General features: G+C 59.7%; 1 protein-coding gene across 2 annotated transcripts in view; it reads right to left on the reverse strand.

Moving 5' to 3' along the window:
• Nucleotides 1–25,247, reverse strand: part of HPCAL1 (hippocalcin like 1) — a 66,672-nt gene extending 41,425 nt beyond the window's left edge. The window contains exon 1 of one of the 2 annotated variants that reach the window (XM_059660553.1): nucleotides 24,955–25,247. The gene's annotated coding sequence lies outside the window, so the exon portion shown is untranslated. The remainder of the gene's footprint in view (nucleotides 1–24,954) is intronic. The other variant, XM_059660552.1, reaches the window with a different exon arrangement.
• Nucleotides 25,248–26,254: the final 1,007 nt, after the last annotated feature.

Raw genomic sequence — 26,254 nt, forward strand, 5'->3', positions numbered from 1 at the left:
GGATGACAGCACCTGTCTCATGGTGCTGTTCGCCTCTAAACTTTCTTGCAAAAAAAATTCCAATATGGACAGAGACGAGCATGATGACGAGCATGATGAATGACAAGTATGATGAATGACGAGCATGATGAATGACGAGTATGATGAATGACGAGTATGATGAATGACGAGTATGATGAATGACGGTGCTGTCCCAGCTTCAGGCGCCCCCACTCCTCCCTCTGTGCTGCGCTCACGCCCCCCCCCCACCCGTCTCCCTGGAAACCTGCCGTCGGTGGCAGCCTGGAGGGTAGAGATGGCACAGGCGATGCAGCTGGGCACCGGCAGCTGGCACGCGGCGAGCACTCAACAACAATGGCCTCTTCCCTGCGGTTACCGAGCACGTGAGCCAACACGGCCACTTCGGCCGCACGGAGCCGGCGTGGGCAGGTGGCCCAACATCACAGCCCCCGCCCCGGGAGCCCCTGCCGGGGCCCAGCGACGCCAGCGGCACCTCCTGAGTCTGCACCCCAGCCCTACCGAGTGGGAATTACACCCCCTTTACAGACGGGGAACCGAGCCTCAAAAAGATGAAGCAACCTGTTCCATAAAATACACAAATACCCAGGCCTGTCTGATGCCCTCATGTTGCCTCCCGGTAACTGGGCCAAATACTGTCCACTATGACTTGTTCTTTCTTTTTGTTTTTAAAGTATGCGCGTCCGTGGTTTCTAGTATATTCACAAGGTTGTACGGCCATCACTGCTCTCTAATTCAGAGCATCTCATCACCCCGAAAAGCCCCACACCCCTGAGCAGGCACGCCCACCCCCCCTCCCCACCAGCCCCGGCACCGGGATCCACTTCCTGTCTCGGGAGATGGCCTCGCTCGTCGGGCGGGTCTGCACCCAGGGCCTGTGTCGGCCTCGGTCACTGCGCCTCCTGTTTCAAGGTTCCCCGTGCTGATGCTGAGCCAGCACGCCGGTCCCCTCGTGGTGATAACGGCCCCCCGTGGGGCGGACCGCGCTCCGCTCATCCGTGTGTCAGTGGGCGGACACGAGGACTTCCGCTTTTTGCCCGTACGCATCATGCTGCTGTGAACAGCTGGGAACACGTTTTTGCACGAACGTGTTTCTGTTCTCTCGGGTGTATGCCTGGCAATGGCACTGCTGAGTCGTAGTGAAACTTTCTGCTTAATTGTCCAAGGAACTGCCAAGGTGGCTTCCCAGAGCGGCTGCGCCTGTGCGTCTCCATCAGGGAGCTGACTCCGCCTCCCTGCCAGCGCTCACTGTCCACCTGCCCGTCCTGGCCACCCCAGCGCGGGAAGTGCCACGTGTAGGATGCACGTCCATCACTCACTCCGTCCTTCGTGAACTCTCACGGCTCCTCACAGCATCCACATAAAGTGTGCGTGTGTGGGGGGGGGGGGGGTTACATCTCGCAGGTGAGGGACCCGTGGGCTCGGAGGACATGAATAACCCGACAGCGAGGCACCTCAACCCCACAGGCGCCAGAAGCCCCGTGTACAGGCCTGGCTCAGCTTCTCCTCCGGTTTGGCCGACCCGACGCTGAAGTCCTGCGAGGGACTGAGGAAGGAACCCTGACCTTCAACCTGACCGCGGTGAGGGTTACACAGAGTTCAGCACTTAGATGTCACTCCACCCCGACCGGTCTGAGATGTGCCTCTCGAACAGACAGCCGTCCATGCCGTCCTGCGACTGACAGGATTACCGACGCTCCCTCGCCTTTCCTGAAATAGTAAATCCCTTCCCAAGCGGCACTGGGACACAGATGAAGCGCTGCCGCCGGGCTGGCCTGCCCCCTGGGCACGGGCCGTGCCCCTCTGAGGACGGCCTGGCCAGCACTGGGCGCAACTGGACACGCAGCAGGAGGGACAGTCCAGTCCCGGCTTCCAAAGGCCAGAGGACAGAGGCGGAGCCCAGAGCCCGGAGCCCAGGGCCTCTCCTCATACCAGCTGTGCAGCCCTGAGCACATTTCTCAACCTCTCTGAGCCCCAGGCATTGCAGCTGCACATCAGCAAGAACCACCTGCAACACTAGCCTCACGGGCGGCGGTGAGGAGTGAGCAGAACACGAGAGCAATGTGAAGACGACCGAGCTTGGGGGCGGGCAATGCAGTGGAGTATTTCCAGGTGACAGTATTTTTGTCCTTTAAAAATGGTCATCAGGACAAACAATTTAGGTACAATCCTATATAATAGAGCTAATATGCTAATTAGACCGGATGGCAGAACGACCTTCCGGAACAACCAGTGGGTGGGGCCAGGCCAAGGGCCAAGACCCTTGCATGAATTTCATGCATCAGACCTCTAGTTTCACAAAGCAGCAAAAGCTTTAGAAAGGTGCATATTCCTAACCGATGGGCAATTCTAAGAATTTATCCCGAGGCAAAGTCACACAGCTTAGGAGGGGGTGGGAGAATATGGGAACGTTCATCCCAGTGTGTGGTTAACTATGGGACTCAAAATATCCACTGTCCCGGCAGGGGGGGGGGGGGGATCAGAGACGCTTCCCACAGCACCCACGGCAGGTTTGCTTTAGCCGATAAAATTCGAGGGGGACTGACAGTGGTGATGTCAATTCCCACTTCTGAGCAGAAGCATAGAGCGCCATCATGTTGTACCACCACCTTTTTTCTTTCTGCCACAAGACCTGCAAGGTCACCAGGGCTGCTGCCAGCCTGGATCCCAGAGGGACAAGGGCACAGAGCAGGGCCACAGCCAACAGTCTATGGTCATATAACTTGAGTGAGAAAAGAAACCTATGATGTTGCAAACCATGAAGATTTGAGGGGGCGGGGGGGTCATTTGTTACTGGAGCATAACCTAGCTGACTGACACACAACCATGTTCCTAATAGCGCAAACCTGCAAACCACCTACACAGCTAGCTAACTATAAGTATGTGTCTGTTATGACATAGAGTCACATATGTATGTGTCTCTACAATAGAATGCCAATAAAATGTCGATGTTGGCATAGCAGAGCATTCTCAATATGCTGTTAACTTTAAAAAGCAGAACGTAAATCAGTCTCCAGAATATTAAAAAACCGTAAGTCAACAAGAAAAAGATAATCTGCATCCCCCTACACACCACCAAAAATAAACGGGCAAAGGAAATGAACTTGCAGTTCACCGCGGAGGAAACCAGAAAAGACAATAGACGCTGACGAGGTGCTCCCCTGGCTAGAACTCAGGAAAGCACAAATCGAAACAACCCCGAGATACTATTTCACACTCATCAGATAAAGGCGTTAGGATGGTAACGCCTGGCCCTGGCCGGTTTGAATCAGTGGGTAGAGTGTCAGCCTGCAGACGGAAGGGTCCCAGGGTCAGTTCCGGTCAAGGGCACGTATGTCCGGATCTCCCGCCCTGGTCGGGCGTGTCTCTCTCACATCAACGTTTCTCTCTGTGTGTCTCTCCCCCTCCCTTCCACTCTTTCTAAAAATCAATGGAAAAATATCCTTGGGTGAAAATTAACAAAAGAAAAAAAAAATGGTAACAAGTGCTGTAGAAACATGGGGAAAAGGAACTGGTTGATCCTGGTAGCAGGAGAATAAACCTGGAGATCAAATTAGTGTCCAACCGTGACCGTGAGCATGAGCATGAGGTAGGATCCAGCGATGCCACTGCCCGACAGGCTATCTGCAGGGACCCTCCAGGGCCCTTGTGTTGGTTAGCTAGCTGTGTACACTGAGCCGGGTCAAACAGCAGGCTCTCTGGGTCACGGATCTAGGGGCAGCTGAGTGGGTGCCTCCGGTTCAGGGCTTCTCATGAGGTCCTGTTTGGGCTGCTGTCCAGGGCTGCGGACTCATCTGATGGCTCGGCTGGGATGGGTGTGTGCAGATCTGCTCCAAAGCTCACTCACACGTTGTCGGCAGCCTCCCCACGGGGCTGCCTCACCACACCTCAGCGGCTTCCTCCAGGACAAGGGACCCAAGAGGCAGCGAGAGAGAACGCCAAGATGGAAGCCGCAGTCTTCTCATAACCTAATATCAAAGGGATGGCCCATCCTTCTGCTGTTTTCTATTGGTTTTCAAGTCAATATGTCCGGTCCACACTCTAGGGGCGGGGATGACACAGGGTAGACAAACCGCCAGGCTGCCTTCCAATGTCAGCATCGTGCCGTGCCGAGAACAAGGAAACGACCTAACTGCATGTAACTCAGGAAATGGGAACATGGGGGCTGACTGACATAATGAAGCTCGATGAGCAGTCAACAAAAGAGAGAAATGCGGAGAGCCACATCTACCTACCAGCATGACAAAGCTCAACACCATGCTGAACAAGGTGTCAAAGGCACACGATATGAACAGCAAGAGCCGTTAGAACTTATGAGGACATCTAACCCAGAAAAACGAATGTCGTGTTTCAGGCTATAACCATGTTGGTAGGAACACAACAGGCCCGGGGAGGCCCTCCACTCCCTGGGCGGGGAGCTCCCGGGAAGGAGCGCGCGGAGGGAAGGAGAGGTGGCCCGGGTCTGTCATGTCCACGGGTCTTTCTAGAACAATCGATCACAATCAAACGAAAACATGATCTTCTTTTACTGAACAGGCACATTTCTATGACATGTATCTATGAAGTCCGGACACGGGGGACCATCTGTCGTTCCTTGGAGACTGAAGATGCTCTGGGTGGCGTTGTGTCTATTTACCTAGGTGTCCGGGCTTCGTGGACACCTGTGTGTAGACAGAGTGAGTCTCAGGGGTGCACGACAGAAGGCTGGCAAGAGAAATATGGGGGGCAGGGTGGTTAGGGGCACTGTTTCCTTCTTTGCTCGTCTGTGTTGTCTAATCTTACCAAAGCGATGCAGAATTGTTGTGTAAACAAGAAAGAACTTCCTCCAAAATTAAGTCAAGCTCAAAGGCAAATCGGACGGTTGAGCACCGGGGAAGGTTTGGGTGAAGGGAGGAGTACACCTGCCTCCTTTTTTTTTTTAATATATTTTATTTTTATTTTTTTAATATATTTTATTGATTTTTTTACAGAGAGGAAGAGAGAGGGATAGAGAGTTAGCAACATCGATCAGCTGCCTCCTGCACACCCTCTACTGGGGATGTGCCCGCAACCAAGGTACATGCCCTGGACCGGAATCGAACCTGGGACCCTTCAGTCCACAGGCGGTCGCTCTATCCAAGCATGTCAAACTCGCAGCTGGGGGGCTGCATGCAGGCCGAAAGTTCATGCTTGCTCCATCCACTGAGCCAAACCAGCTAGGGCTACACCTGCCTCCTTAAGAAGACGAGACACTGGGCCCGGGAGGCCCACCTGCCCCTGTGTGTGGCCAGGTGAGGTGCACCTGCGTCAGGCCCCGGGCGCTGAAGGAAGGAGGCTGCTGAGACTGATGTGCTGGCTCCCCTGACCTCCAGCTCAGGCAGACCCGCCCCCCCGCCCCCCCCCCCCCCGCGCCAAGGGTTCACAGAGAGCAGGGTGGGAAGCAGAAACCCACCCCAGCTCCCAGAGCGCAGGCACAGGCATCTATAATTCATTGTGACCACGGATCCAAGCTCCTCTCCACTGCCCAGTGCCTACTGTGAAAACGCATTGCTTTTATCACAGGAGAACAAATACACTTTAAAAAGAGAAGTACCTCTCCCAGCCGGCCTGGCTCAGTGGTTGAGCGTCGACCTAGGAACCAGGAGATAATGGTTTGATTCCCGGTCAGGGCACAGGCCCGGGTTGTGGGCTTGATCCCCAGTGTGGGGCCTGCAGGAGGCAGCCGATCCATGATTCTTTCTCATCATTGATGTTTCTCTCTCTCTCCCTCTCCCTTCCTCTCTGAAATAAAAAATATATAATAAAAATTGTTTTTAAAAAGATGAACCGTGTCCAGCATGGCCAGGGGTGAACCTGAGGTGGGGGGTGAAGGATTAAAGAAGACAGACTAGAGAATAAAGCTGGGGCGGGGTAGGACGCTGCCCTCTGACGGAGAGTCAGGCCACAGCCTGCAAGCTGCGTCTTTATTTTATAGCCAGATTCCATGAGGCAAAACACGTAATGGCGTGGTCAAGATGTTTGCAACGCCCTCATGGGTTTCAAATCTACTCAGTTACATGCACCTGAATTCTATCAAGCCCACATCACCCGGCCTCCTGGAACCACAGGTTTGGACCATAACGTCAAGTTACAAGTACAGTGGGGCCTTGACTTACGAGTTTAATTCGTTCCGTGACAGAGCTCGGAGCTCCAATTACCCGTATGACAGATCATAAAGTGAACGAGTGAGACACGTGATGCTGGGCTGATGTGGCATTCACTGTGACGTTCGCTGCGCCAACTAGCGGCGGGGTGTCTGAAGCTGGCTCGTAACCCGAATGTTAGCTCGCAACTCAAAGCAAAAAATCGGCCGAGAGACAGCTCGGATCTCGAAAAACTCGTTCGTCGGGACACTCGTAAGTCAAGGACACTGTGTAGCCTTTGGCTGTAATTGTGCTGGGACCTGCACGTGGCTTTGCCACGAGAGGATCGTGCCCTCTCATTAGTCCCAGGCTTCAACCTGTCCAAACGCTGCAGCTCAGCGGTTCTCAACCTTCTGGCCCTTTAAATACAGTTCCTCATGCTGTGACCCAACCACAAAATTATTTCCGTTGCTACTTCATACCTGTCATGTTGCTACTGTGATGAATCGTCATGTAAATATCTGATCTGCAGGATGGTCTTAGGCGACCCACAGGCTGAAAACCGCTGCTGTAGCCGCTCTCCACAAAAAGTACCTTTGTCCACAGCCTCCGTGCCCAAGCCCAGCGTGACCAGCTCATACAGGGACCTCCACGCCCCTTGGATCCGGTCTCCACTCAGCCCTCCCACGGAGCCCTCCGCTCCCCCAGACCTCGACCTCGGCCTCCATCCTGGCTCCAGCCTGGTCAGCTTAGCAAGAAACCCCCGCCCTGGATGTCTGGTCCCCCTGCATCCCGGGTCCCGGCCTCACCCCCACCTGAGATGTAGGAGTCCTTGGCCTCCTCTAGCAACAGGCCTGTCAGGAGGGCGGCTCAACCCCCCACCCCTGATGGCCCCCCAGTGATTTTCCACCCACTCAGGCCCCCCTTCTGCTCCTTGGCTGCGAACCCCGCTTGGCTTGCCACACTCTCCCTGTGGAAGTCGTCCTGAAAGAAGTGCCCCCACCATGGAACAAGTGATAGGATAACAAGGGGCACAGGGGCCACCCCACCCCCAGCAGGAGCTGCCCGAGAAAGGGGAGGGAGGGAGGGAGGGAGGGGTAGGAGGGGCTCGGGTGGAGGGTGGGACAGGGGCTGGAGGGAGGAGGGCGGCTGCAGAGAAGACAGACACCTGTAGGCCGATGGGACTGGAACAGACACGGAAACGAATGTCGGAGAACTGGATGGACTTCAGGCCCCTGTAAGGAGGCCGATGCTCAGGAGACGAGAGAAAAGAGACGCAGAGAGGTCAGCCGGAGGGGGCCTGGGGGACGCAGGGAGGGGGCCTGGGGGACGCAGGGAGGTGGCCGGGCTCCGGTCCAGCGCTGCCTCTAACGCTGCGGCCTCGCCAGGTCACTTCCCCGGGAACCGCCCTGTCACCCTCCGCGGCAGGAAGGGCGGGGAGAGGAGATAAGGAAGCAGGCGCTGGGCACAAACAAGGGGAGCCAAGCACGCCGCTCCCGGCACCGCCTGGCTCCCGGCACCGCGGGCCAGCTCAGCCTCGGAACCACACGCCGAGCTCACCAGGCTGTTAGGCCGAAGACCCAGTTTCGGAAGCCCATCCAGCTGGGGGCGGCCAGCTCTCTCTCGGGGCGGGTCAGCGGGTGACGGGCATCCTCCTCACCCACCGGCACCCTGGCTGACGGCCAAGCGAACCCCGTGGAGCCTCAGCCTCCAGCACCTGCCTTCTCCCGTCAGCTCCCCAAGCGGTGGTTGTCCCCCTAAAGCTAGTCCCCGGGCTGATATCCACCAGGCTCTGGGGTGGGGGGGGGGACAGCTGAGCCCATGGCCCTGCCTGTGGCCTGGAGCAAGCCTCAAGGCTGGCAGCTCCGTCTTCGAAGTGACCAGTGACCAGCAGGGGACCACTGTGGACAGCCAACCCAGGGCCAATGCCCGTCCCCTGGTCACACCAGGGAGCCCCGCCTGCCGGGCCCCCCAAGCTGCCTTCCCCCAGCCATGCTCTGGGCGTCCAGGACAGTTCCCAGGGACAGGGGACAGGCCGCCTGGCCTCAGCGACCGCTGGTGAATGCATGTGGAGTCAGGAAGGGGCTGGGTTCACAGGCCACAGAGGTGAGTGCTGGAGGGAGCGTGCCCGCACCCACGATGGGCTGGGAGGCGGCTCCGACTCAGCCTCAGAATAAAGACCCTCGGGCCCCACGCTAATCGGAGAGCGCATGCGGATGCCGAACCGTCATCGACAGAACTCGGCTGATCCCCGACAGCCTCACCAGGTCGGCTCACTTCCCGCGAGGAGACCGAGGGTCTGAGGAGATGGGCGGCCTGCGTGGGCTCACAGGCCGCGAAGCCGAGAGCCAGGGTCCGGCCCACCAGCCGCCGGCACGCGGACAGTCTCTCCTGACCTCAGCCACCCGGGGAGCAGCTCTGTGCCTTTGGGGCAACAGAACTAGTACCCACACCAGACACGGGAAGGTCTGTCTAACACAGGTAGTTGCAGAGCACGTCTCCAGCCCTGAGGCACGCGGCACCACAGAGAAGGGGAGCCGGACCCCAGGTCACGCAGGCCACAGCCTGGAGGCGGCCACAGCCAGGAGGCGGCCACAGCCTGGAGGCGGCCACGGCCAGGAGGCGGCCATGGCCAGGAGGCGGCCACGGCCTGGAGGCGGCCACAGCCAGGAGGCTGCCAGGGCCGGAGGGCGCGGGGCCACCGGGAGGATGCGCCCGGCTCAGGCCCTGGGCACGCTCGTCTCCAGGGAGGATCCCGCTAAGACATGGGGTCCCCTGTTAAAGTGGGGTCAGCCCCATGTGCTCCGGCCACCCGGGCAAGGAGCGCTCAAATAGCCTGGCAAAGAAGGGCCCCAGAGGCGCTGGTGCCAGGGCTGGGCAAGGAAACCGTCTGCGTCTCCGACGGCAGGGCTCGGCGTTCCCCAGGGCCTCCCGTCCAGGCGGACGCTAGGCCGGCTCTGCCAAGGGTTAAAGGTCAGGGCAATGACCTATTTCCCGCACAGAGCTTTAAAGCTCCCCATCTGCTTCATGATGCCCACCCCCCCTCCCCCCTCCGCCCCCAGCAGAAAAAGGCAGTGGGATCTCGGAGTGCAGCCCCAGAGGCACTAATTAGCCCCAATGCAGCAGGACCAGGGGCAGGGACAGTGCCAGGGGGCCCTGCGCAGCCGGCCTGGCCTCCTCCCAGCTAGGAGGGCAGAGGCACTGCAGCCCCAGCTCCGGGCACCTAGAACCCGTGCTAGTTAGGAAGCTCCCCACGCAGACATCCAGGACCGCATGGCGGCTCCGGGCCTGGTGGGAACTGAGGCCTGGTCAGCCAGGCGCTGGCCCGCGGGTCTCTGGGCCCAGCTCTGAGCAGCCCTCTGAGGAAGCGGGCGCAGGAAAGCCAGCTCAGCCCAGCTCCGGAGCCTGCACCCCTCCTGGGGCGGCCTCCTCAGAGCCTGAGACCTCGGGCAGGCCCCACGGAACCCCAGTGTCCGCATCTGTAAGACAAGTATGGCTCAGAGAAAAGCTCGGAGAGAAGGTGACGGTGGCAGCTGACGGGCTAGCAGTGTCATCGGAGGGGAGCGGGGCTGTCTCCCCCGGCTGCTGCTGCACGAGAGGATGAGGGGCAGCAGGAAGCTTTACTTCCGTGGAGTTACCCCTGGGTTTCCAAAGTCCCAGCTCCCTCAGTCCAGTCCCAGACGAAGTTCTGCGGAGCTAAATCCAAGCCGGGTCCAGTCCGGCACTGGGCCAGCTGCAGGCCATGAGCCCACTGTGTGCGGCCCACACGGCCGTGGGCTTAGAGGCCAAAGCAAGAGAGCACGCCCCGAGCCCCCAGCCCCCAGCCCCCAGCCCCCAGCCCCGAGCCCCCAGCCCCCAGCCCCGAGCCCCCAGCCCCCAGCCCCCAGCCCCGAACCCCGAGCCCCGAGCGTCCCAAGAGGAACCAGAGTGAGCTCCCTGCTTGGGGGATGATGTAGCCCCACGCTGCCACGCGCACGCAGGTGTGACTGACAGCAAGCACCTTCCCTGGTCCCCCCAGCTTCACTGGGCGCCCTTCCACCTCCCCTCTGTTGGGTCCCTGGGGAGAGGGGCCCTGCAGCGTCCTGGTCGAGTGCCCACGTGGCACGTGGGTAAGGCCTCCCCCCCTTGCTCCTTCCCGGTCACTAATAACCAGCGAATCACAGGGCATCATTAGCGCTCAGAGGTCACCCTAACGACCCCCCCCACACACCCCAAAGAAAACAAACAGGACCTGGTCCGGTTGCCCACCGGCTGTGAGCCAAGACGATAAAGACCCATTTCCACCCAAGTCGGTGACAGGCACGGCAAGACCAAGCAGGCCACAAGCCCGCAGGCCAACCAGCAATCCCAAAACTCAGGGCGGAGACTTCTGACATGTGCTAGATGCCTGTGACGCTCATGGGAAACTGAGGCAGGGAGGCAGTGGCTCTTCGGAACCCAGACCAGACTGCAGAGAGGCCCAGCCCGGCCAGAGAAAGGCGGCGGGAGCCTGAGCCAAGCCCAGGAGGAATTTCTGAATCGCAGACGCTCGCTGGATAGTACCGTCGCCATGGCAACCAAAGTCTTAACAACTTTGGCATTTCCACAACCCTGAATCGATCCAGTCCTCAAAATTAACATCACAATGAAATGGTATTTGCATTCTAATTTATTTTAATTGGCTTTTACATAACAACAGAGTGAGCGAGTTCTTAGGAGTGGGGGCCCTTCGCAGCAAGGTGAAAGCTAGTAATTTACGGTTCTCGCGTTTGGGAGAATTCTTCACTGACGGTCTGGAAGCAGGATTTGCTAATCCTCCTTCTTCTCTGAGACGACGGCAGGCCCTTCTGCCTGCTGAGAGTCACGGTGTGGACTCCGTGCCTCCCGTTGTAAAATTAAAGATGCGAAGGCTGTGGGTGCACGAGCACAAGGTGTGCGAGGGAGGGTACGGGTTTTGGTTGGGGGTTGGTTTTCCATGGACGCATCCCCGCGCCTAGAAGAAACGCTGGCGAAGAGTAGGCACTGAGGACCCACCTGCTGAACGACGCCGCGTGGGCTGGCAATACCTTGGGTCAGCGCTCCCATCGGGGCTCCGGTGACCAGCACCCCGGACAGTGCCCGTTACCTGAGTGCTTACTATTTCACCACAAGTGAGGATGGTTCCTGCCTAGAGAGGGGGCACACTTCTGGGCTGGCAAGGACCAGGGGTGCCAGTGGGAGGGGAGGGGTCTCGCCTGGCAACCAACCCCTGTGACTGCCTCAGGCACACCCCCCCCCCCATGCCACTGAGCATCCACCCACTGCCCAGCCAGTTACAGTCCGGAGGCAAAGCCCCACGCGGACAGAGGGACGAACAGGAACGTGGCTGGTCTGTCTACTGGGAAGAAAGACGTGTGTTTTCAATGCTGTTCCCCACCCCCACCCCACCCCCAGCTGCTGTACCAGGACGGCCGAGGTCAGGTGCACGGGCTCAGGCAGGGAACAGGGATCCGCTGGCAGGAGAAGCCCTGCTGCTTCCAGAAGGCTGTGGGGTGCTCACCAGGTGTGGGAGAGTGGGGAGCGGGACTTAGTGATGCCCAGAAGGAACAGCATGTGCAAAGGCCCAGAGGACCCTGAGGGTGACAGGAGCTGCCAATCAGCGAGTTCAGCTGTCGGGTGGGGGATGAGGAGTGGGACGAGCAGTGGAGGGCTTTCAGGCCACGCTTAGCATGTGGACTCTGTTCTGGCAGCGAGGGCCTGAGAGCGAGTGCATCTGAGAAGGCTCACGCTGGGTCCGTGTGGGGAATGTGGCTGGGGGACAGGGGTGCCGGAGACCCCTGGGAACGGACAGTAATGTAGGCAGGTGACAGTGAGTGCAGCACAGGCTGCGATGGGTCTGGGGATCTTATCTTTGTTTTTTCCTTTTTTTAAAAAATTGATTTCAGAAAGAAAGGGAGAGGGAAAGAGAGGCAGAAACACCAATGATGAGAGAGAATCATGGATAGGCCGCCTCCTGCACGCCCCACACTGGGGATCGAGCCCGCAACCCAGGCCTGTGCCCTGACCGGGAATCGAACCGTGACCTCCTGGTTCATAGGTCAATGCTCAACCCCTGAGCCACGCCGGCCGGGCTGGCATCTAATCTTAATGACTAACTCAGAGACCAGCCAGACAGGACGGAGGGAGGGAGAGCTGAGCAGGGGCCAGAATGTCAGCCAGGCCTGGGTCTGTCACGGGGACTTGGGACACGAGGGCTATTCGGTTTGGATATTCCATCAACATGAGACCCAAAGGCGGGGTTTTCTCTGTGCCCGGGCTCGGCAGTGGCTCAAGAACGCCACCTGCTCCCCCGGCCTTCCCACATGAATCCAGCCGCGAGGCCACGGCCGGCTGCCCCACCTCCAGAATTACATCTGCTTCCAGGCAGGGCCGAGGACCAGCCCGGAGCCTCCGCCTGGGACCCGGCTGCTTACTCAGGGTGGGAGCTGGGACGGGAGAGCAGGCAGCCGCCTCGAACGCCTCACTGCGTTCTCCCGGCCGGAGGGCGAAGCCGTCAGTCGTCCCGCCTCTGAGCAGAGGGGCCCCGACATGCTGTTCCCCGTGCCCGCTGTCCTCCTGCCCAGCTTCCACCGGCTGACTCCCCGTTTCTTCCCAGCCTTTCTTTGCTCAGATGCCCCCCCCTCATGAGGCTTTCTCTGACCACCCTGTTTATGACTCATCCTCACCCACCCCCACTCCCCGTCTGATACTCCCACCCTTCACTCATTTATTTTTTCCACAGTCATCACCTCCTAAGCATTACTACATTGTCCCTACGTTATCGACCCATTCAGCTCACTGTCTGTTGGTCCCAGCTAGAAACAGAAGCCCAGCGATGCCAGGACTCTGCCTCGGTCACTCTTTGTATCTATATCCTAGCATATATTGATTCCAGAGAGGAAGGGAGAGGGGGAGAGAGAGAAACATCAGTGATGAGAGAGAATCACTGACTGGCTGCCTCCTGCACACCCCACACTGGGGATCGAGCCCGCGACCCCGGCATGTGCCTTCCTGGTTCATAGGTAGATGCTCGACCACTGCCGCTGCCTGGATCATTCTTAGCACAGAGCCGGCACACAGGAGGCGCTACGTGAGTGAGTGAGTGAGTGAGTGAGTGAGTGAGTGCAGTTTGCCGACGTGGGGATCCTCTTCCCAGCCCCAGTCTCTGCTTAAACAGCGACTATTCAACACAGAGTCACCACCGCTGGGAGGCCCCAGCTGGGAGGAGAGAGGAGACCCCTGTGGGAGGTGAGGGGCCGTGGAGCCTGGGCAGCAGTGTACCAGGAAAAGCAGGGGGGCAGAGCAGGCCCCGGGGGCTTCCTGGTGGAGGCAATCCCTGAGCAAGGCTGGGAGCCGGGAGGGCGATGTGGGAGGGTGCAAGGAGCCAGAGAATCTGCGGCAGGAGGGTTAGCGCACGGGTCCCTCTCCTCCAATAATGGCGCGAGAATCACGACGCGTTCTTTCCCACACCACCCACCACGGGGAGCGCTCTGCAGGCGCAGGTCAAGTGAACAAGTCCCTGAGAGTTTGACACCCAAGTCCCCACCCCACCCCCTGCCTCAGGGGACCACCCCTGGGCTGTAACCCCGGGGCGGGTTTAGGGGAGCTGCTTGCTAAGCACAGGCTCTGACGGAGCCAAGCTGACTGTACCTGACAAGTGCTTGTCCTGGAGCAGTAAGTCCCAGGCCCAGCACACAGCAGCCGCCCTCCCCGCCTGGCAGGCAGCAGGCGCTGTGGGGGGCACGGCTGAGCAATAGGAATGTTAACCCCTTTCCTTTTGGGGTGAACCCAGGATGCTGGCGAAGGAGATGGTGCCGGGATGAGGCATCGCAGAGTCTCCCGGAGTCTCCCGGCTGCTCTAATGAGTCCTGCCGGAGGCTGTCATTCCCATTCCACAGACCAGGACGCACAGGGCAGTGCCAGGCGGGGCCCTGGGACCTGCGTGGGGAAGGCGGTGCCCTGGGGAGGGGAGAGGACAGGGGCGGGTCACAGAGGTGCCTTTTCCTTTAGAAAGAAGTCTGATCGCTGCCCGTCAGACAGTGCGCAGTCAGCCCCGCTCCAAGAAGAGATATCTCGCCCTGGCCAGCGTGGCTCAGTGGATAGAGCATCGGCCTGCAGACTGAAGGGCCCCGGGTTCGATTCCTGGTCAGGGCACAGGCCCAGGTTACATACAGGAGGCAGCCAATCAATGATTCTCTCTCAACATTGATGTTTCTCTCTCTCTCCCTTCCTCTCTGAAATCAATAAAAATGCATTAAAAAAGTAAGAACAGACCAACGAGACAGTCGGTGTAGCACCCCTCCAGCAAGGCCCGGCCTTCACCCCACGGACAGCAAGGGGTCCTCAGCCAAGGGTGGCTGCGGGCACACTGGGAGCAGATCAGCCCGTGGCCCTCCTTGGGTTCCGCTGTTTGCTTGGGTCACAACCACAGTACAAGTTGTACGAGGGCGGGGCCCCCGACAATCTGGTTCACCGTGTGTCCCCAGAGCAGGCGTGGCCTGTGCCATGCAACCGCTGGCCTACAGGCTGGTCATGGCACACTGACGGGAGCATGCGGCTTCACGAGGAGAGTTTGTTCCGGTTGTGTTCTGGGTAGGCGTCCCCTCGATGCATTTGAGTGTTCTGGCGCGAGGTGGGGGGGGGGGGCAGTTAATAATTGAGCAAACAGAGCAGAGGGCACAATTATGTCAGAAACCACTCTAAGTCAGCGAACACAGACGGCCTTGTTTAGAAAATGGAACCGGCGCACGTAACTCCAGGGAGACCACGTAAGCGGAGGCTGGTTCCTTCTGCAGGGCACCTGGCAGACCCCGGCACCGCAGGGACGCGCCCGGGCGCCATGGCAACCTACCTGTCTCCAGCAGCAGAACTGCCCCCCTGCTTCTCCCGGAGCCCTGCAAACACCTAAGGACCAGCTTTCAGTCTCCTGAACACCGGGCCAAATTCGCTTTTTAAAACATGGTTTCCTTGCGATGAAGCTCCTGGAATCCCTGACGGGAGGAGTGTGGGATGTTGCTGACAGCTACGTTTCTTCCTTTCTTTTACTTATTTATTTGTTTACTTCTGTTCGTCCTCACGGGAGGAGATTTCCCCATTGCTTTTCAGAGGGAGGAAGGAAGAAGGGGGGAGAGAGAAACATCGACGTGAGAGGCACATCACCTGGTGCCCCCCCCAGGTGCCCCGACGGGGGACGGGGAGCACACCGCCACTGGGAATCGCGCCCGAGACCTTCATATAATGACGCGATTTTTTTAAAAAAATTCTAATCCCAGAAGCTATAAGCAATCACTGAGCCGGTAGCAAAGGCAGCCTCGGGGTTTCGGTTTATAGCAATATTATTTGCCTGGAGAGACAGCCCGGTCCCCGAGCATCTCTCTCCTTCGCTCGCCCTGAAATGAATCTTCCCTATTAGCCAGTTTCTCTGACGGCTGGCCTCGCTCTCATGACTTCCTGCTGCCGACTCCCTCCTCCCTCGCCGGGACGCGGGCAGGTTAAACCCCTGAGAAACGACGGGAGAACAGCCTGGGGAGCCTTTGGAGGGACGCCACCCAGTCAGCAATGGCTCCCTCGAGAGCTCAGAGGGCCCTGCTTCTCAGCCGGTGAATAGGGACCGTCTGCCCCGATGTCGTCAGCCCACGGTCATCCCAAAGGCCAACCCCATGCCAGCCCAATATGGACTCCAGGTCAGAAGCAGCAGCAGCAGAGGGATGCGAAGGCTCCTCCCAGATCCTCCAGGATCACAGGAGCTAAGGACCAGCCGTCTGGCCCTCAGGGGGTCTGGCCCTCAGGGGGTCGGGAAGGAAGGGCCGGATGGGGAACAGAAAACGTTACTTTCAAAGAGGGAGCTGAAGGCCCGGCCAGCAGCTCAGTGGTTGGAGCGTCATCCCATACAGCAAGGCTGCAGGTTTGATCCCCGGTCAGGACACACACAAGCAGCAACCAATGAGTGCGTGCATAAGCAGGACAACAAATCGATGCCCCCTTCCTCCTCCTCTCCCTCCCCATCCCCCCCCCTCTCTCTCAGATCAATCAATAAATAAAAAGGGAGCTGAAAAGCATCACCTGCTGGACAAACAATGAGATGAGTGCTGGAACAGGGCCACGGCCTGAACACTGGTGATGAGAAAAGACGGACGCAGGGGCAGCTGGGCCAGGACACCCAGTCACCTCATGGACACACGCAAGGTTAACCCAGCCCGAGCCAGGAAGGCTCCTTCCAGGGCAAGAAGCCAAGAAAATGCCCAGATTCAAGCACAGGGAAAAGAAACACAGTCTCGCCCGTATACTAACTCCACCCTCCGCCATGTTGAAATGGTGAGTTTCTTGGAAGACACGGAACGTTTTTCTTTATATCCCTGTTAATGAAGTTGCTCAGTATTGAATTCAGATGAGATTAACAAATTGCAATGATGCACAAAGAAATTCTAATGATGCATCATGATACATTCCCACTCCTTCAACCATCGCAGGCATGGAATGTGCAGGTTCCAGCCAGTCTGACTGCAAAGGGAGTTGGCTAAGCAAATAGAGAGAGTAAACGAGGTTATCAGAGGAATGTGCTCTTGGATTCCTTTTAAAAGCCTTGTTTTTCCCCTGAGTGCAAACGTAATGCATGCCCATCGGTGAACATTTGGAATTTAGAGAAACCACTCGTGACCCCACCGGACTCCACCGCTGCCAGCCGTTCGGTCTACTCCCTTCCCATCCATTTCCTCCCAAATGGAACTGAAGTGACGCTGCATTTGGTTCTCAGCTGCCTACTTTGGAGAAATGTTTGAATTACTTATTTTCAACTCCTTTCGCAAGCTCCTACTCGCCTGCTCTGACACATGTCCCCCTGTCAAGGGATCCTTAGTAAGTTATGAAAGAGACCAACTGGAGGCGAAACCTGGCCCGGAGTTGGCATGAGCACTCACACTTCTGTCCGAAAATAATACAGGGATGTGTCTTCCACAACCCTCCCTAGTTCCAACTTTTTTCTTCTCTAACTCACACGGAGTCAAAACAAGAAGTTCAGGCCACCGGTTTCTCCGGTCCCCAGCGCTGAGACCTCCCAGGAAGAGCAGCATTGCATCAGCCCCCGGGGAGGGCCACGCCGCGGGCTGGGGTTTCTGGCCAGTGTCCTCTTAAGGCGCTGCAGGCAGCTTCCGCAGATGGCCCGGCTGTCCGGCCCAAGCGAGCTCCACGGCCTCCAGCGCTCCCACGGCGCATGCCCCCCCCCCCCAGCACTCACCTCCTTCGTACCACGAGCCCATCTCTTGATCTCGGGTGCCTCAGCATGCAGCACCACTCCCGGCCCAGGGAACTGTAAGAAGGTGCCGCATGGACGGGTGGGCGGATGAAACACAGAGAGTTCACCGCCATGACTTCAGGACCCGCTACCCCTCCCGTCTAATCTGAGCCCACTAATTGGTTCCTCGGGATTATCCGCTTCTTCTGACTTACAGTGCCTGCTCTTGAGGCGGCAGTTGCTAAGGCATCTGACTTTCTAGGAGGTGCGTTTTCTTCGCAGTCAGCTTAGCCAGGAAAGCGCTCCCTGTGCTTCAGGCTGGATGCCCCCACCACTCAAGTGCACACTTTTAACCATCGGTCTGCGGTGTCGAGCTGACAGAATCTAGAGGCTGTCTAGCCCTGAGCTCCATCTGACAAATGAGGAAACTGAGATGGAGATAAAAAGACATCCGGGTCACGTGAAAGCCAGACATTAATGGCGGTCACTCGGCCAACCCTCGAGGCTGTGTGGCTCCCCGACCGCTGTCCTGCAGTTTTAATGTGTGAGACACCCGCCCGCCAGCCTGAGCACAGAGCAGCCCTACTGCACTGACTCCCAGCACACCCTCTGCTCAGGGGGCCCGGCCCAAACAGACAAGCCAAGTCCTGCTCCCTCCGTCTTTCGGTTCTGCTCAGGCCCCCACCAGACCGATGGGGGGCACCGCTCTGGTAACAGTGACCCTGACTCAGTCCACTGCTTCAAATGCTCATTTCTTCCTGAGATGCCCTCACAGACGAACCAGAAAGCATGTTTACCAGTTCTCTGGGCATCCCTTAGCCCAGTCAAGTTGACATAAAACTAACCACCAGAGCTGGGATTCTCCAAGAATCTTCCAGATCATTCTCATGAGGCCACTTTTCAGAGTAACATTCTATCATCTACCCATTCGGGTTCCCTACTGGTCATCCCCTCGTTACCCCCCTAACAGTAGTGCCCTGCACCACCCCACCCCTGGCAACAAAGAGCTAATTCAGCCTAAATGGGCTCTGTGATGCCACGCCCAAAGGTTGGAAAGGAACCCTGAGACTTGGTGATGACGATGGTAGCGGTGATGATGGTGATGATGGTGATAGAGGTGATGGTAATGATGACAATAGTTGGTGATGGTGATGTAATGGTGACAGTGGTGATGATGATGATGATGGTAGTGATGCTGATGGTGCTAATGGTGCTGATGGTGATAGAGGTGATGGTAATGGTAATGGTGACAGTAGTTGGTGATGGTGATGGTGATGACTGTGATATAATGATGGTGATGATGATTATGGTTGTGATGGTGATGGTGCTGGTAGTAATGGTGACAGTGATAATGAGAAAAAGGGTGAAGGTGAGGATGTGGTTTACTGGGAAGCCAGCAGCTGGCCCACAAAACACACGGGGAGGAGCTGTGGGCCACAGTGAGACCGCTGCTCGGCTCGGGGCCCCTGCGGAGAACCTGGAATTCGTTGCCTGTGCTGCATCTCCCCGCGCCCACTCCCACCAACGAGGTGAAATAATCCCCGAGGCAGAGCGTCCACCTCACAGCCAGCTCTGGGACACGCAGCCCGCCTTCCTCCTTTAGGTCAGCCAGAGCACATCACAGGAACACACGCCAATGAAAGCAGCCATGCTTCATCCCGTCTTCAGAGAACGTGGGTCACACTTGCCCAAGGTCCGGCCTTACCCTCCGTCTGAGGCCCTGCCTCTTCTTTTTAATCCTCACGGGAGGATATTTTTCCCATTGACTTTTAGAGAGAGTGGAAGGGAGAGGAAGAGACGGGTGGAAACATCGATGTGAGAGACACATCAATTGGTTGCCTCCCACATGCCCCCAACCAGGGCCCATGCCCCTGACCAGGACCGGGAGCCTGCCACCGAGGTACGTGCCCTTGACCGGAATCGAACCCAGGACCCTTCATTCTGAGGGCCGACACTCTATCCACTGAGCCAAACCGGCCAGGGCTGAGGCCGTCTTTACTTACTGGGAAGAAGTCACAGTGGCCGCCCCGTGTCTCTCGCCCCTGGTGACTGACCAGGCTGCGTCAGGCAGGAGACTGGCACCGCCCGACTGAAGGATTTGTAAGAAAGCCTGGTTCCCACCACCGCCACCCCACCCCACGCTCCGGCGAGGGGAGAGGGAGCCACCACCCCACCCGCCTCGGTCCTGCGTGGGGCAGGCTTTTCTGGACATGCCACGCTCACTCTGCCGGGTGACTCTCCAGCCACATAAACACAGAAAACGGCACAGCGTGGAAAAGGACATTTTTAAACCCTAGTGATTGATCTGGAGAGGCTCTCACTTCCCTCCACAAGCGGGTTCCCGTGCAGCCGCGAGAAAGGATGGGAGTGACAGGGAAGGGCGGGGAGCTGTGGTCAATTCCATTTTCTGGAAACGTCTGTTAAATGCACAGGAAGGAAGCAGAATCCTGAGCATTTTGCTGGGGGGGCGGGGGCGGGGGGAGGGCGGCGGGTGAGGGGAACACTGTGATCCACAGGCCGCTGCACAGAATCGAATTCTGCCAACGTCCCCAGGAGTCCCACAGCCACAGGCACCCTAGCGCATGTGCACCCGAACTCAATACACACCTCCCAAGCACTCCAGGTGGGAGGGGAGGGGGTTCCGGCCTCCTTAAGTCTCATCGCTTTGTGCATGCCCCCTCCCCCCAAGTTCATGGTCACCGTGGCTTCTTCAAGGAACCGAGAGATGCTTCTCAGAAGACATGAGCTGGGACAACCCAAAATGGCAGCTCCCTAAACTCCAAATCGTGACCTCCCCCCCCCCTCACTGGCACCCTTCCAGGAGCCTGGCACACCCACTCAGACCGCACGCCTTACACTGCAGCCTGCGTCAAAACATGCCTAAAACACCTGAGTTTGAAAAGAAAAACTTGAGCAGCAGAGGACGCACTGAAGGTGGGCACACTGGTGGTATATAAATTGCATCTCAATAAAGCCGTTAGTTAAAAGCACCTTCTTTAAGGATGAGTAGGAGGTTAACAGATGAATCTGGGAGGGAGGGAGGCAGTGCCACCCCAGCCCCTGTCCCCACCCCCTCCAGACACCTGCTCTCATCCTGGGTGTCAGCTTGGCCCATGCTCCTCCTGGAGTCCCAGCAGGGGGGGCGCTCCCACTCCCCACACCCCAGCACCTGTCATGCTCCCGGGCTGTTTGATGCTCTCCCCACCCCCAGTCCAAGATCCGCCCCACCTCAGGAGGGAGGCCTGTGCCCAGCCCTCCAGGCCCAGGGAGGAGCAGGCACAGAGCCGGTGCTCAGACGGACAGAGTGAACCTGGGGGTGGCGGACAGGGAGCGAGATGACAACCTGTTTTTTTTGCTCCCAGGAGGGACAGCGTGGGGAGGGGAGGGGGCAAGGACGGGGAGGGACAGCGCCACGGAGGGGACCCATTAGATGAGGGGAAAGAGCACAAACACTCTCAGACCTCTAGCTGGGAGGAGCTGGGAGGAGCTGGGAGCCAGCGCCAACAGGCAGAAGGGGGGTTTCGGTGATGGGGGCGGTGTGGCTCTGCGTCCGTGCGTCCGTGCGTTGGGTCTGAGCATTGGGACAGCTCCGGCTCGCTCACCTGACTTAGCACAGCCCCCAGCTCAGGGGCACCCCCCTTGCCCAGGGGCACACAGAGCAAGGGAAGGGTCTGACAGGCAGCAGGGTGCAGAGGCAATCAGGGGAGACTTCCGGAGGGGAGCCAGGAACCCCCAAAGCCTTCTTCCTGTCTGCGGAACGCGGCAGCTTTATCCACGGGGGAAGCACTGAACAGTCAGTCCTGAGCGCTTCTTAGCCAAGGGCCAGAGACTCACCCCTCACCCTCCCACTTCCCGTCCTGGAGGCAGGGGGGCTGTGCTGGCCGGTACCCCAGCTCGGGCTCCCACCACCCTGGCTGCACCTCTGAGTGCAGGGAAGGCCCAGCCCTGGGTGAGCAAGTGGGGGGGGGGGCATGAAAAGAGCCCAAGACGGCACCTTCGCTTCGCGGCCTGCGGTGGGCAGGGAAGGCTGAGCAGCGGGAGAGCCCGGCTCGCTGGGGAGGCGGCGGCAGCTGACAGGCCTCGGAAATGCTGAGGGATGAAGCTTTGCCTCAGAAACTCAATTAGACCTGAAAGGACACAGCAGGACGGCCTCGGAGAGGACTGACTGTGCCTTCGGGTGATTAAAACAGAATTCCTGAGACCTGCACCTTGCTCATCAGGGCCCAAGCAGCGTAGCGCCTGTCAAACGGTATTGATGGCCTGGCGTGAGCCTCAAGCCTCAGGCCACTAGGTTCCGACGTGGGGGTTTGAGAGAAACCATCTCCCCGCGGGCCAGTGGCACCGAGACGGCGAAGCCCGCTCCGCGATCTCCGGATACAATTACCCCCTGTCATCCCCTAATTAGAAACCCAACCCAAAGGGCCACGTGAGATGCCAGCTGTGCAGCCTGACGTGTGGGCATGAACACGCGAAGGAAACCCAACGAGAGGGTGGCAAATGGTGCGTCCCCACGCGGAGCACCAGGACAGCGCCCTCCTTCCCCTCGCACACGGCACCAGGTGCTACAAACCAGCAAAAGGCGCACAATCCCCCATCAAGTCTGGGCTGGCAGCTCAGAAAGCGGCGGCCTTACCCCACCGCCAACAAGCGTGATTGAGGGCCGTCTGGAATGCGAGGTCCTAATGCAGACCTGATCCCGGTGCAGATAACACTTCGGCGGCCAAGCAGCTGACTTCTGGTGCCAAGTGCGCTCTGGGAATGAGCGTGAGTACCCTGGCTTGGCACGGGTTCATGAGCCGGTGCTGGGAACTCGGCACTCTACCACCAATGAGTGGCAGCACCAGGTCTTAGGCTAAGTGTGGGGGCAGGACCACAGGAGTAAGGAGGGCACGGACACTCCACACGGTCCTTTATGTGAAGGGCAACCCTCGGAACGGTGCACGCGGGGCGGGAGGCAGTGGGTGCAGCCCCGGAGACAACGCTCCCGCTTCGCCAGGACGGAGCTCCATCCATCCGCAGCAGCTCCAGGGAGAAGTGCGGCCGGGTGTGGGCAGCGGGGAGCCCACCCCTGGCCCCTCTTGGAGCTCTCATTCTGCACAGCCAGAAGGGGCATGCGGTAAATTCCGAAGGGATCTGCCAGCTTCTGTTCCTCTCCGTCTCTCTCCAGGAGGGACTGCTGGGAATGAATGGACGGGTTGGCTAGAGTTTGGGCAAACCTCTGTTCTTCTGGGGCTTTGACTAATTCTTGTTTCTCGGGTCAAAGGAGTTTCCAGGCACCCGATTCCCAAAGCCAAGTCTCCCAAGTGATTAGGGCACACGGACGTCTATTTCCCGCCCCACAGAAAGCGTCGCGGGCCAGGCTGGCGCTCGGCTCCCAGCGAGCAGGAGGCAGAGCCCCCGGGCCTTCTCTCTCGGCACATTATTCAATGAAACCTCAAGAGCTCGGTAATTACAGGCACTTCCCAAAGCCAAGCAGAAACAGACCCAGAGCCAAAATACTGGTTTGCTTGAGACAAGGGGCTGGTTTTAACCAAGGGGGGAAAAAATAACCCAGCTTTTGGTCTGCCTTCTGAGAAAGCCAGGCAGATTTTTTAAAAATATTATTACTGAACCTGGTTATGGGGAAGAGAGTAGGATTCAGATCCAACGCCCCTTCTCTGCTAGGATATAAAGCCCCTTTGCCAAGCAGGTTGCAGCCTGCGTGTGCCCCGGACCCCAAGCAGGAGGAGTTCACATACTCCGTACCCCCTACCTGCCATCGCTCTGAGAGCTCAGAGCTTCCGTCCGGAGGAAGACAAACCAGAGGAACCAACCCGGAGTTTGCTGTGCTGGGTCCTGAAAGCCTGCAGAGGGCTCCAGCCCCCCCCCCCGCCCCTCCCCCGCGCCCAAGCGCACACACCAGGACACCTGCAGGAGGCCGTGGCCACCGTTCGACGCCCCTGCCCATGCCACGCCAGCTCCATTTTGCGAGCTCGTGCACCGTGAGGCTGGCTGCTCCCCTGGTGAGAGGTTATTTTGGTGCTCAGACTGGGCAGGGTCCTGAGAGGAAGGAGCCACAGGACAGGGAGGGAAGGAATCGCTGGCCCTGGCAGAAGGCAGCTGCCAGATGGCCCTGCTGGGTCGGAGCAAGCGCTTCGGTGCTGTGGGCAGGACTCTGAGGGTGCCTCGTGGGCAGCGCAGCGTGCACACTCACTGCAGTTCAGTGGTGCAAGGAGCAGGTGGCAAAGCTACATATTTTTTAAATTAAGGTGTGGGACTGGGATGCAGGATCCCACAGGAACCCTCAGCCTCCTGCGCGAGGCTGATGGGAGGTGTGGGGGGGTGGGGCCAGGAGGGTGTCCACCCCGGCAAACACCCTCCTCTAGGGGGAACAGGCCCAGCCAGATGCCCGGGGCACCATCGATCTCTGCACCTGCAACTGCACCTGCGGGGAGCGCCCCTCGCATCCATGGCTGTCAGATTCCGGAGCTGCACTCCCCGAGGACCGAGGACCGGCACTTGTTGAACAAAAGGGCTCCTCACAGCCGCTGCCTCCGCCCGGGAGAAGCGCCCCCGCTCGGCGCCGGGGCCTTCGTGGCTGGAACGGGGCCAGCGTCCACGCTGCTCGCTCCTGCTCCTGCTCGCTGCAGGCGGCCTGGAGGTGCGACGAGGAGGCGGCGGCGGCGCCCCCAAACTTTCTCCAACCTCCGTGCTTTGCGGTTAAGTTAGGGCCGGGAGAGAGGCGCAAAACGCGCGCAGGGGGGAATGTACGCGCCCCACCCATGATAAAGGGGGGGAAAGGTTTAACAAAGAAACTCCGATCCCGTGAACGGAGCACCTACTGGCGCCAGGCACCGGGCCAGGAGCTGCCTCCAGTGCGTTCTCCTGGACCTGTCACCGCAGACCCCGAGGGACCAGCTGCCCCAATTTGACAGAGAAGCGACTCACAGCCCAGGGAGGTGGCGTGTCCACCGGGCGCGTGCGGGTCCGGCGGTGCCAGGCTCCTGGCTCGGAAACAGCTCCCCCACCCCCCCCCCCGCCCGCCCGGGAAGGAGGAAGCAGACGGCCGCCGGGCCCCTCCCCCGGTCAGAACGCGCACAGGCGACCCACGTGGGCCGCGCGGACCTGCGGGGTTAGTGGGGCTGCCCCCCAGGCCCGTGCCCGCCCCCGAGACCCCAGCGGTCCCCCGGCGGCTCGGGGCTCCGCATTGCGCGGGGCAGGCGGGCACCGGGCTCGGAGCGCGGGGCTGGACCGCCCACGCCCACCCGCCACTCCAGCCCCACGCACCGCCGCTCCCACTCGACACCCGCCCCGCACCTGTCCCCACCGGCAACTGTCCCCGACACACAATCCACAAATGCCCCCCCAAAATGTGCACACACGGATCCCCACGAGGAAACGCCACTCCAGGGCACACCACCGTTCCCGGTTCCCACTACTCCAGCGCACAGAGAAACGCAGGAAACCCCAACACACACACACACACGCACACGCTTACACACTCACATGATTACACACTCACATGCACATGCTTACACACACGTAGCGAGCCAGTGTGTGTGAGCGTGCGACACGCGCGCACCCCCTGAGCCCGCACCCCCCGAGCCCCGCAGCCCGCCGCTTGCCTACCTGCTCCAGGGCAGGACGCGTCCCCCGGCTTCCCGAGCCCAAGTTGGGCGCCGCCGCGCGGGGGTAGGCGCCGGCCGCCGCCCGGGACTAGCGCGCTGAGGCCGGGAAGGGTGGCTAGGAGAGCGGGCCTCCTCGCACCCGCAGCCGCCGCACCGGCCCGGAGCTCATCGCCGTCCAGAAAAACAAAAGGAAGCCGGCAGCAAGGGAGGGAGCGAGCCGGAGGCACCCGCCCGTCCGCCGCCCGCAGACGCCGCGGCCCGCCTGCCAGCCCCGGGAAGGAAGGGACGCGAGGGCGGGGCCCGGAGGGGCGGGGCGCGGGGCCGGGGGCGGGGCGCGTGGTCGGGGGCGGGACTCGTTGTCTAAGACTCGCCTAGGCCACGCCCCCAAATTAGCCCCGCCCGTCGGCTGGCGCTCCGGCCACGCCCCCTCCATGGCCACGCCCCCCGCTAGCCGCTCGGCGCGGGACCCCTGCTCCGGTCCCCGCTGGCCCCCAGCTCCTCCAGCGCCCTCTCGGCGGAGCGGCGTCCTGGCCCAGCCGCAGCCGCAGCCCCGCGTGGATTTCGGGGCGCGGGCGGGGGAGGGGGAGCCGAGCACTGGTCCCACCTCCGAACCCGTGGCCTCTGGCCTGCGGGTGTGGGAGAGGCCGGGAGGCGGCGCCCAGGAGGAGCCGGTCCCCGCCGGTTCCCCGCCTCCCGCCTCCCGAGGTCCCTGCAGGAAGTGCGGCCTGGGTGGCCCAGAGGGGAAGAGGCCGAGTCGTCCCGGGCGTCGCCTGGCACCTCTGACCCCGCCTGCCCCCTCCCGCCGCCGCCCGCCCGAGAGCAGACACCACCGACCTTCCGCGCCTCCCGGAGGGAGGGAACCCGCGTGCGGAGGAGGGGTCTGCACTGGGCTCCGGTGACTTCGATCACTCCGGGCAGTTTGCGCAGGCCTCTGAGGCTCCCTGGCCTCGGCTCCCTCCTACAACACGGGGAGGAAGAGGAGGAGGAAGAGGAGAGGGAGGAGGAGGACGTGGGGGGGGGGAGGAGGAGCGAGCTTCCTCGCCCTCCCCTCCCCGACGCCTGTGGGTCTCTAGAGGAAGGGGCTTGGCTGACAGCTCAGCCCCGGGCACAGGTGGCCTGAGTCCCAGGGAGAGCAGACCGTGTTCCCCGGACCCCCTCCATCCCCTGCCCGTGGCACCTGCGTAGGAGGCAGTAACGGGGACTTCTCGCCCAGCAGCTCCGGAATCGAAAATCAGGGCCTTAGAAGAGCAAATATATCCACACTCCACCACTCCCACCACCACCCACCCAACCACCCCAAG

This window comes from Myotis daubentonii, chromosome 12 (assembly GCF_963259705.1).
Source record: "Myotis daubentonii chromosome 12, mMyoDau2.1, whole genome shotgun sequence".
NCBI classification, from domain to species: Eukaryota; Metazoa; Chordata; class Mammalia; order Chiroptera; family Vespertilionidae; genus Myotis; species Myotis daubentonii.